The sequence below is a fragment of the Schistocerca piceifrons genome, chromosome 3 (assembly GCF_021461385.2).
Source record: "Schistocerca piceifrons isolate TAMUIC-IGC-003096 chromosome 3, iqSchPice1.1, whole genome shotgun sequence".
NCBI classification, from domain to species: domain Eukaryota; kingdom Metazoa; phylum Arthropoda; class Insecta; order Orthoptera; family Acrididae; genus Schistocerca; species Schistocerca piceifrons.
In genome coordinates this window covers 594,823,706-594,836,609 of record NC_060140.1, presented here as the reverse complement: position 1 = coordinate 594,836,609, position 12,904 = coordinate 594,823,706, and the positions used below count along the sequence as shown (strand labels likewise).

Sequence of the window (12,904 nt, the reverse complement as noted above, 5' to 3'; positions counted from 1 at the left end):
CTAAACATCTGCGTTAACCACTGCGCCACCTGGACACGGTGTTGATTGCAAACGCATGCACTATCTCGGTACGTTCCCAGCTGGCCCACAGCTTCACACCGAGCCATCTACTGCAATCCCCGTCCATGTCCTCCATACCCGCTACTTTAACATTCCCACTGGAGGTCTAACATGAATGTGCATCCACACCGAAGGTTGAGGATTCATTGCTCATCGAGGCGAATCAATTGAGTGAATGCATGGTGTGTGTTCCTTGGGACAAGATTTTGACGCTCGTGAATGGATCACAAGGGATAAATGACTTCAGATATTGGCAACTGAAGACTGGGAGCATAGTTTGATTACACTAAATAGCTAAGTCAGGAGAATGCTGATATTATTTTATTCATTTGATTTTTATTTGAACCATTACTCTTCTGACTGGTCTGATGCGCCGCACCACGAATTCCTCCTATGTGCCAACCTCTGCATCTCAGAGTAGAACTTCCAGACTCTGTCCTTAACTGCTTGCTGCATGCGAGTGTGTTTCTAACTTCCTCCACAGTTTTATGCTCTGTAGCTCCCTCTACTACCACGGAAGTTATTCCGTATATCCTACAATCCGGTCTCTTCTTCCTGTCGATGTTTTCTATATATGCCTTTACATGCTTATTCTGTGGAGAATCTCCTCCTTCCTTACCTTATCAGTCCACCGAATTTTCAGTTTTCTTCTGTAGCACCACATCTCAAATGAACCAATTCTTTTCTTTTCCTACAGTCCATGTGTCACTACCGTAAAGTGCTGAGCTGCAAACGCACATTCTCAGAAATGTCTTCCTCAAAATGAGGGCCATGTCTAACAATAGTAGATTTCTCTCGGCCAGGAATGGTCTATTTGCCACTGATAGTCTGCTTTTTATGTTCTCCTTCTTTGTCCGTCACAGGTCACTTTGCTGCCCAGGTAGAAAATTTCTTTAACTTCAACTGCTTCCTGATTACCGGTCCTGATGTTAACCTTCTCGCTGTTCTCATTTCTGTTACTTCCAATTAATTTCGTCTTTCTTCGATTTACCTCTAAACCATTTTCTGTACTCGTTAAACTATTCATTCTAATCAACAAATCCAATAATTCTTCTTCAATTTCACTCAGGCTAACAAAGTAGTCAGGGAATCTCATTAGTGGTATCGTTCCATGATATCGTTCCACTTTGAATTGTAATTCCATTCTTGAACATCACTTTTATTTCCATCATTGCTTCTTCGATGTACAGATTGAACAGTGGGGGCGAAAGACTACAAATCTGTCTTATATTCTTTTTAATCTGAGGACATCTTGCGCCAATTTACATTGTCGAACTCTTTCTCCAAGTCGACAGGTCCTATGAATGTGTCTTGATTTTCCTTTGGCCATGTTTCCATTATCAACCGCACCCTCAGAAATGCCTCTCTGATGCCTTATCTTTCCCAAAGCCTAAGTAAACGTCATCTAAAAGATTCTCAGTATTTCATTCTTCTGTATATTATTGTTTGAGCGACTCGGATGCATGAGTTCTAAGACGATTGTGCAATTGATATCGCAGATGGTGGCCCATGCAGTCTTGGGAGTTTTGTGGGTGATGATTTTCCATATATCTGATGGTGTATCGCCAGCGTCATACACTCTACACGCCACCGTAAACGTTAATTTTCTTGCCCATTCGTCCAGTGAAGTAGGGAATGCTTGTGAAATGTCATCAATTCAGTCTGCTTTATTTGATATTAGGTGCTCCAAAGCTCTTTTAAACTCAGATTCTAATGCTGTAGCGGAATTTCTATTCCACTCTTAATTTTTATGCATTTCTTTTAATTGTACCGAAGTTCGTTTAGACTCTTCTTTGTGTTGAGTCAGTACTTCCAACAATCATTTCTTCTTCCATCTTCACATTTCCCGTGTCGCAATTTCGCCTCAGCTTCCCTTCGTTTCCTATTTACATTATTCCTTGGTGACTCATATTTATGTATTTATGAACATCCGTGAACATTTCTGTACTAGATGACTAACTGAAAACCTCAACTGCCGACAGGTGTTGTTGATATACCTCGATGTGGACAGCTGAAAATGTGTGCCCCGACTGGGACTCGAACCCGAGATCTCCTGCTTGCATGGCAGACGCTCCATCCATCTGCGCCACAGAGGACACAGATGAATAGCGCGACTGCAGGGACTTATCCCTTGCACGCTTCCCGTGAGACTCACATTCCCAACTGTCCACAATTCTACATATGTATTGTACCTTATAGACATTTGCCCAACCATTCATTACTCGCGCACACTTTGGCGATTCCCGTAAGAGTTTGGGCAACCTATGCGCATTCACAAAGACGAAGGTCAATAGCTGGGTAGCCTTTAAATATACATACGCAGACAGTAACTTGTTTTCGAAAGAACAGTTACTGTTGATGACCGTGCAGGAGACCCCGGGTTCGAGTCCCAGTCTGGGCACACATTTTCAGCTGTCCACATCGAGGTATATCAACAACACCTATCGGCAGCTCAGGTTTTCAGTTAGTCATCATTTACTCCAGGGAAAAGCTGCACGGTCATCAACAGTAACTGTTCTTTCGAGAACAACTTACAGTATTCGTATATATAGTTAAAGGCTGCCCAGCCATTGACCTTCGTCTGTGTGAATGCGCACAGGTTGCCCAAACTCTTAAGGGAATCGCCAAAGCGTGAGCGAGTAATGAGTAGTTGGGCAAATGTCTATAAGGTACAATACAGAAGTCGAATTGTGGACAGTTGGGGATGTGAGTCCCACGGGAAGCGTGCAAGTGATAAATCCATGCAGTCGCGCTATTCATCTGTGTCCTCGGTGGCTCAGATGGATAGAGCATCTGCCATGTAAGCAGGAGATCCCGGGTTCGAGTCCCCGTCGGGGCACACATTTTCAGCTGTCCACATCGAGGTATATCAACAACACCTGTCTGCAGTTGAGGTTTTCCGTTAGTCATCATTTATTCCATGGAAAAGCAGCACATCATCAACAGTAACTGTTATTTCGTGAACAAGTTACTGTCTTTGTATATATAGTTAAAGGCTACCCAGCCATTCACCTTCGTCAGTGCGAATGCGCACAGGTTGCCCACACTCTTACGGCAATCGCCAAAGCGTGCACGAGTAATGTGTGTGTAACCTCCTCCTCACTTATCGACCTTCACGACAGTGACAATATTAAACCGCGTGCAACTAATGGAAATTTGGGAAAAGCAATAGTCATCGAAGTTTATTTGTCGGTAAAGAGGGAGGAAAGGGTTACACTCTAATTGATAGGATAAATGTAAATGAAATTGGTGGAAATTAATTTTGAAAAGGGGTAAAGTTAATAAAGAAAATAAATGTGCGGTCCTTATGTTAACAATTAATTGGCATTAATTAGATATTTGAGATTTGGGGTGAATTATGGTCCCCAGTCCTATGGACAACTACTATAATAACTGAAAAAGAAAGTTTTATTAATTGGCGACTCCATGTTGTCTTGTGCACTACGACCAGGTAACAGGTATACTTGAAAAAAGAGACAGCATTGGTCGTATATTTTTTACTATTGCAAAATCGATTTTCTGTCACCGAGTGACCATCTTCAGTTATACAATACAATATAGCACTGAAGATGGTCACTCAGTGACAGAAAATCGATTTTGCAATAGTAAAAAATATACGACCAATGCTGTCTCTTTTTTCAAGTATACCTGAAAAAGAAAGGTTATTGCGCATATAATTAGCACTAAAGCGTGGCAACTGGAGGTTGACACGTGCTGTGTGACAACTGAATGTTTGTCAGAAGTAATAAATTTCGCTACACTCTGACTTAATTTAGCAAAAGAATTAATAAAACCGGAAAATTGAAAGTTAATTTAGTGACTGAAATTAATAGTGAACTATGTTTCTGAAGCACTACGAAATTCAGTAAAATAAGGTTGCTCTTGGGCTACCTCAACAATCATTTCAAAAGCTACTGGAATCTACGCAATTTAGAGATAAGAGATTAAACTTTGAACTTGAATTAAATGATTCTGAACAATTAACAATAGTAACATTTTGTATGTACCAAGCTGAGCTGCAGTCACAGCTAAGCTAAAATATGCTAACAAAATTCGCACTCTTAATTTGTGCTTGTGTAATCTAAATATTGTAGCCAGCTATGAATACTTTAACTGAACTTTGAAATTAAAGCAGTGAAATGGAATGATATTACTTTAATGCTGGCGTTTGAATTTCAACGACACTCGGGTTCATTCCGGGAAAGGAGGGGACCCTGCTTGGTTATGCAATTGGGACAATGAGCAAAAAAGGTTCATGCTACGTTGCTGTAATTTTGAAACAGTTTCAAAAGCTGAGGTCCGCCATACAGTTCTAAAGCTTTACGTGCTTTCAGTCTTCCTTGTCGGTTGATTGAAGGTTTGAAGTTGTCGATCGAGGAGGTGGCTACAGTCACTCATTGTCGGCCGTCGCTTTTGTAGAAGCTGGATGTGAGCGCGCCTTCTTCTCGACGCGGTCACCAGGCGAAACAAGCTCTTGATGTGCGCCATTTAATGCTTCCCGTCCGCGACACCGTATCAGAAACTATTACAGCAAGTCGAGCGCAATTACATGCTGCCAAACCCCGAAAGCGCGGTAACTCGCAGGAGCGTCACACAACACACCTGCTCCACCGCCCTACTCCAGCCAGACTCCGCTCTGCCCGCGCTCCATACAGCAGAGTTAACACTACCAAAGATCCTAAACACTTTGGTTCTCCACACGACCTATCGATGTCATCGTTCGATAGCATAGTTTTCCGTAGGCAAGACCCAGCGTAATAATACAAATAGTATTTACAAAACAAACCAATTAAAAGTCGACATAAATGCATAAAAATGTAAATAGAAATAGTAAAACAATTACAATATATAAAGACAAAGAAATGTCATATCTTCAGGTAACAAAATAAGGGAAAAAATACTACAATAGATGGAAATAGGAGGATATGCATTTCCGGCCTTAAACGTGCCCCACATTATCTGAGTGTGTTCGTGTAACCTAAACAGACTCGGAAAATGTCCCATAAAGGAAAAAGCAACAGAAATACATATGCTCAAAACATCAAGAAAATTTGGCATTAGGATAATTAAAAATAAACCAATTTTTAGACCATAATAATTGAGAGGAGACTCTCCTAACCTTATTCCACTCATCTTGCACAAAAGAAAACAGGTTGACAATATATAAAAATTCATAGAAAATGTAGAAAATGGTTTAGCTATTCTAAAATCAGCAAGAAATGGAATACTATTTACAAAATTAATCTTAGTCCATGGTCATAAAACAGTTAGAACAAAATACCCAAATAATAATTAATTACATAGAATACACATTTTTATATAATTTTTCATAATTAACATTCTTGTCATGAGAGTCCACTTAACGCTAAACAAGAAAATAATATACAGCAGATCGAAAAAAATATTGACAGCAGAAGTCTTTCACATCAGCCGTCCGGGAAGAAAACCAACTCCGCCTTCCGTACCCGCAAGTACAATGAATGCCGGCAGCAGCACAAGAGCCGACAGCGGATCCGCCTCGCCAGTATTGTTGCGCCCCCTGCGTGGCACGCTTGATCTCACTCGCCTGTGTAACGGCGTTTCCAGAACGTCCGTTTCACTGAATTCTTTCAGAAAAACTCACTCCCGAGTAACCTCAAGGAGTCCATTAACACTTTCACAGTGGATAACTCAACACTGTCCATCATCACATGCATGTACTACCCTGAAACTTAAACCAACGTCTAAGTACATCGGTAATGACTAGTAGAACACATATTCATGAAATCTTACAGCTAGTTACAAAATCATATTTACATTCTTTAACCTACTGTGACTCAGCTGAAGACTTAAACTAGGAGCTTGGATTTTTCAATTGATTAATAATCAGTTACTCTTAAATCATTTAGTCAAAATTAATTACTTATTAATTACAACTTCTTTAATGTCCTCTTGGTCAGGCATAAGCATGGCAATCTAGCAAATCCTTAAATCTTACACTCTATATTTACATACTGTACAAATTACCCGTTCTGTGGTATTAATCAATCCTAGGTTGGTACAATTTCAAGTCTATAATGTTCCGTATACCTAATAGTTTTCCAGAACTTCGATACTCTAAGCAATAAGCATTTGTGTGAGGTATACCTATGACTTTATATGGTCCATTATAAACAAACTACAAGTACTACAAGTACTAAGTCTCTGATTGCTAACTTAGCAAAACGCGCTTTAGCGTCATGACGACGTATGCGAGCATCGGCTTTTAGCTTCATTACTTCTCGCAAACGATATTTTTTCATACCAATACTAATGTCAATCCGTGGAGGGAACTTGATTATCTCTTCCACTAAACTCTTACTTCTGTCATCTAACAGGATTTCCTCTGGAGAAAATTCCATAGACTCATATCTCAAGGTGTTCATAATTCTCTCAAATTTGCTACGTATTTGCCTCATGCCCTATGGTTGTGGTGGCAATAGGTACGGCAAAGTCGGCCTCGTCTTTGTTCGTGTGTTACGTTTGACACACCGTCTACAATACTTTCCAATTCACTCCCTACATTATTGTCAATGCCGAGATTCCTCACGTTACAGTAGTTCAAATTCACACCTACGTCAATGTCATCCGGCCAATTAACAATCTGTATAAGCTGGTATTGCCTATGCACACCATCTCCTGCCTCGTCAAAACTAACTTCTATTGTGTTATCTTGTTTCGCAATTAATCTAACCCGATAACTACTTCCGTAGTTAAGTCTGGCACGACGACAAACTGTTGTTCAAATCGTGACCCACATATCTCGAAGTTGACAAAAATCTGTTTTGTGACCGGTTTACTGGCCTTCCCAGTAGCACCGATAATTTCCACTCCTGGTACTGGTATAACTACGATACCAGGTCTGTCTTTCATATTAACAGACACTACTATCTGTCTACACTTGTCCTCGACTGTTTCTTTATTTTCCCACTATAAACCCTCGTCTATATCCAGGTCATTCCAGAAAAAAATCCGGCTTTGATCCTAAATCCGGCTTATCTGGCGTCTTTTTGAGCCTCTGTTCACATACAGTTTTAATTTCAACACGTTTGTCCTGAGTCTTAGTCTGTAGCTTCGCCTCCAATACCGAAACCTTTTCCTGTAACTCGTCAACTAGTGAGTGTTGCTTTGCTATCAATTCACTAATTGTCACCTTCGTTGATTCCTCTTTGGCCAGATTGATTTCACCTGCCAATCTACCTGGAGGAATGTGCCCCTAGTATCGGCAATTACTTCCTCTGGATCTGCGCAAACCACACTGCTATCGTCCGACCGTATAACGTCAGCTCTAACCTCATACACGCTGTAATCTACGTGCTTTTCTACCAATAGTGTCCGGCTATCACTAAAATTTTCGTAATTCTTCTCCTTAATACTCTCGCAATGTTTAAACTGGAGTTTTGCGTCTGATGGGTCGGCCACTTCTACCACTATAACTTTCGTTAAGGTCTGCCGGTTAGTGCCAGAACTTTCCGTCACTACTTCAACATCCAACTCCTGCGGGACGAAACACGACGAATCTTGCTCGTGCTCCCCATTAACATCAACTATTTCTCGTAATGTCTGCCGGTTAGGGCCAGAACTTTCTATCACTTCACAAACACTATCTTCCTGCGGGACGAGACGCGGCAAATCCTGCCCGCGCTCCCCATAAACACTTCTCCCGTACGGGCCCCTATAATCTCTTAGTTCGTCGTATAAGCGACCGAACTGCCTTAACCAGACCTCATCCCTCTCTGCATCCCCTTGCTCGATAACGGACGTGTTATCCAACATCTGATCTTCTCTCAGCAATTGCGAATCATTCTTAAACTCAATCTCCAGTTCCGCTGTGGGTGTTACAGCTGCCACTTTATAACCGATTTCCGAACACTACTTGAATTATTCTCACTGACAGTGAATGTATTTTCTACTACCGTGTCTACAGCTGATCTGCTACTTGTGGGCGCACTCCTTTCTCTCAGCACTGGCACACTCTCCCGCCGTTGATTATTCCACACGGAATTTTCATAACGACGAAACCTCCGTTTTCTCCTGTTATTGGGCCCCCAAAATTTCTCCACGCCCGGTCGGCCCCTCACCGGCGCGGCTAATGGTTTCCCTGTCTCGACCCAGCAGATCCGCTCCCCGGATGCTGCTGAGGTGGCTGATCACACCCTCTGGCGTTATTACTATTCTGCGAAGCCCGTATCACGTTAGTATGATAATGGTTTCCGTCATTCCTGTTGTTATTTGCATTGTACCGATTGTTATTACGGTCCGAACCATTATTGTTATTGCTGCCATGGTTGCGGTATGCATTATTCCCATGGTTATCGTTGTTGTGGTTGTTATGGTACCCGTTGTTGCTACCACGGCCTCTACCACTGTCGCGATTATTGCGCCAATTGTCCTCGTCCTCAACTCTTTCCAGGAAATCATTGTCTTGTAATTGCTTCCTACGTAGCGTTTTGTATCATCTGGAAGCTTTTTCTAGAGTTCCCAGACTATTTCGAATTCCGTGTGGCGATCACGCAAATATTCCAACTTGCGGATCCAGCCCTCACAAAACTCCTTCATCGAGCCACGCGAATTCGCATCGAAAGGTCTCGATACGACAAATACGCGCCAGACACTTTGTTGTTTTTGCTCTGACCAGTATTCAGCCAGAAACAAATTATTAAACTCGTCAAAAGTCAGGTTCGTGATGTTGAGGTTGAAGCCTCAACGCTTGGAATCACCAGCCAACACGTCAATAACAGCATTAATTTTTCTCTCATTAGTCCACGATCTGGGTAAAACTCTTTCACAATTTTTAATGAAATCCGTCGCGTGTATACCGCCTTTATTCAGGCGGTCGAACCGCTCCTCTTTCGTCAACAATTCCAAACTATGTGCACAGATTGGCATATAGTTCTGTTTTTCGTCAAGTTTCTTTTCTAATTCCGACACTCTCGTAATTACTTGGCAAGTGGCTGTCGCAAGCGTTTGCACTTCCCTCTTTTTCTCTTCTCAGGTATTAGCCTGCTCCCTCACTTTAGTATCTACTTCGGACACTAAAGCCTTTAAACTTTCCACCTTCTGTTGATCCTCTTTTTTCACTAATTGAATTTGTTCCATCACCTTATTCTCGAAGATCGGAGCAACTGCTTCTGCTAATTTCGGAATCAAAACGAGTATTTATGCTCGCAATTTCCGCCTGAACGCCTATCATTTCCTGTTTAAGATTACCGATTTCGGTATTAACTACAACAATATCTTCTTCGATTTTATCAACTTTTGCGCTAACAACTCTTAACATTGCTGTTAACAACATTGATAGCTTTGTTCTGATTGTCTAGCTTCCTGTCAATTTTTTCAGACTGAGCTTCTTGCTTGGCAGACTGAGCTTTAATTTCTGCCGATTGACTCTTGATTTCTTTAATCAAAACATTCAACAAATCAGTTAAATTCCCGGAAACTACCGGTTTTACTTCCGTAGCGGCTTCCTCTTTAATTGTCCCCCCCGTATTCGTCATCAAGGGGTTCAGATTTGATTTTCACTTCCGATTCCGAAACATTTTCTAAAGTTTAGAATTCCGTTTCTGCTCTTTGTTGTGTTTCGGCGGTCGCGTCATTCATGCTAGCCGCCTGCCCCTGAACAATGGGTTCCGCGGTGCGCGTTTCCCACTGTTCGACCGATTGTTCCGTACCCAAGTCAACCAAATGCTGGTAATTGTTGCATTCACTCATTTTACCAATTTTCAATATAAATGCCAAATCTCAGATCTAATTAGGATTCCTCACACTACTTATTCTCACTGACGTATCGACCTGTTCGTAACCAGTGATTTGTTACGAGATTTGCACAATGCAAAATTCGTGTCCAGCAGAAACTCAAATGCGAAGATTGTTATGTCACCAGATCGCCACGTGTAACCTCCCCCTCACTTATCGATCTTAATGACAGTGAAAAATTAAACCGCGTGTACCTAATGTAAACTTGGCAAAAGCAATCGTCACCGAAGTTAATCTGTCGATATAGAGGGAGGAAAGGGTTACATCTAAATGAAAGGAAAAATGCAAATGATATTGGTGGAAATTATTTTTGAAAAGGGGTAAAGTTAATAAAAAAAGTAAATGTGCGGTCGTTACGTTAACAATTAATTGGCGTTAATTAGATATTTGAGATTTGGGGAAAATTACGGTCGCCAGTCCCATGGACAACTACTATAATAACTGAAAATGAAAGATTAATGCACATATATTTAGCACTAAAAGCGCGGCAACTGAAGGTTGACACGTAATGTGTGACAACTGAATGTTTGTCAGAAGTAATAAATTTCGCTACACTCTGACTTAATTTAGCAAACGAATTAATAAAACCGGAAAATTGAGTGTTATTTTAGTGACTGAAATTAATAGTGAGCTTTGTTTCTGAAGCACTACGAAATTCAGTAAAGTAAGGTTAGTCTTGGGCTACCACAACAATCATTTCAAAAGCTACTTGAATCTACGCAATTTAGAAATAAGCGATTCAACTTTGAACTTGAATTACATGATTTTGAACATCTAACAATGGTAAAATTTAGTACGTACCAAGCTGAGCTGCAGTCACAGCTAAGCTAAAATATGCTAACAAAACTCGCACTCTTAATTTGTGCTTGTGTAATCTAAATATTGTAGCCAGCTATGAATACTTTAACTGAACTTTGAAATTAAAGCAGTGAAATGGAATGATATTACTTTAATGCTGGCGTTTGAATTTCAACGACACTCGGGTTCATTCCGGGAAAGGAGGGGACCCTGCTTGGTAATTCAATTGGGACAATGAGCAACAAAGGTTCATGCTACGTTGCTGTAATTTAGTGACACAAATTGAGCAGTTTGAAAAGCTGAGGTCTGCCAGACAGTTCTAAAACTTTACGGGCTTCCAGTCTGCCTTGATGGTTGATTGAAGGTTTGAAGCCGTCGATCGAGGAGGTGGCGACAGTCACTCATTGTCGGCCGTCGCTGTTGCAGAGGCAGGATGTCGGCGCGCCTTCTTCTCGACACGGTCACCTGGCGAAACGGGCCCTTGAGGTGCGCCAGCTAATGCTTCCCGTCCGCGACACCGTGTTAGAAACTATCGGAGGAAGTCGAGCGCAATTACATGCTGCCCAACACCGAAAACGCAGCAACTCGCGGGAGCGTTACTCAGCACACCTGCTCCACCGCCCTCCACCAGCCAGACTGCTCTGCCCGCGCTCCACGCGGCAGGGCCAACACTACCAAAGATCCTAACCACTTTGGTCCTCCACACGAGCTATCGATGTAGTCCCCTAGGCCAGATCCAGCGTAAAAATACGAATAATATTTATAAAACTAACCAATTATACATCGACATATATATATATATATATATATATATATATATATATATATATATATATATATATATGTGTGTGTGTGTGTGTGTGTGTGTGTGGGTTTGTGTGTGTGTGTGTGTGTATGTGTATGTGAAACAACTACAATATATAGAGACACATACGTCATATCTTCAGGTAACAAATGAAGGGAAAGAATTTATAGTACATTAGATGGAAATAGGAGGATAAGCGTTTTCGGCCAAATGCCTATAAGGTACAATACATATGTAGAATTGTGGACAGTTGGGAATCTGAGTCTCACGGGAAGCATGCAAGGGATAAGTCCCTGCAGTCGCACTATTCATCTGTGTCCTCCGTGGCTCAGATGGATAGAGCGTCTGCCATGTAAGCAGGAGATCCCGGGTTCGACTCCCGGTCGGGGCTCACACTTTCAGCTGTCCACATCGAGGTATATCAACAACACTTGTCGGCAGGTGAGGTTTTCAGTTTGTCATCATTTATTCCAGGGAAAAGCTGCACGGTCATCAACAGTTACTGTTCTTTCGAGAACAAGTTACTGTCTTCGTATGTATAGTTAAAGGCTACCCAGCCATTGACTTTCGTCTGTGACAATGCGCACAGGTTGCCCAAACTCTTACGGGAATCGCCAAAGCGTGCGCGAGTAATGAGTGGTTGGGCAAATGTCTAAAAGGTAGAATTGGGGATAGTTTCCAATGTGAGTCTCACGGGGAGCGTGCAATGGATACGTCCCTGCAGTTGCGCTATTTATCTGCGTCCTCGGTGGCTCAGGTGGATAGAGCGTCTGCCATGTAAGCAGGAGATCCCGGGTTCGAGTCCCGGTCAGGGCTCACACTTTCAGCTGTCCACATCGATATATATCAACAACACTTGTCGGCAGCTGAGGTTTTCAGTTAGTCTTCATTTATTGCAGGGAAAAGCTGCACGGTCATCAACAGTAACTGTTCTTTCGAGAACAAGTTACTGTCTTCGTTTATATATTTCTGTACTTCCTTCTTATATCGATCAACGGAAATGCTTCCTCTTTAACCATGGTTTCTTTGCAGTGACTTTCTATGTATGTAAGGGTTACTTTTCAACTTTTGTGACTGGCTTCTTTAGAGATGTGCTGCGCTATTCAATTGAACTGCTTACTAAACTATAAACTGTCGCAGTATCTGTAGCCTCAGAGAACTTAGAGCGTAACTCCTCATTTCTCATTACGTTCGTACCCACCTTCCTTAGGCATTGATTCTTCCTGACTACTCTCTTAAAGTTCAGCTTACTCTTCATCAATTCTAAATCGTGATCTGAGTCTATATCTTCTCCTGGGAACGCCTTACTATTCAATATCTCTGCTCGGCTATGATGTAATCTAACTCAAATATTCTCGTATCTTCCGGCCTACCCCAGGTATTTCTCCTCCTCTTGTGATTCTTGCACAGCTTAAATTTTTTTGCAGCTATCAGTTAGTCTCTCTCGTCTCTAATTGTAGTACCAAG

The 12,904-nt window shown here is 41.7% G+C and overlaps 1 non-coding gene across 1 annotated transcript; it reads left to right on the top strand.

Moving 5' to 3' along the window:
- Nucleotides 1–12,178: 12,178 nt before the first annotated feature.
- On the top strand, nt 12,179–12,253 carry Trnat-ugu. The gene has a single exon. It is a non-coding gene; the product is annotated as a tRNA-Thr (tRNA).
- Nucleotides 12,254–12,904: the final 651 nt, after the last annotated feature.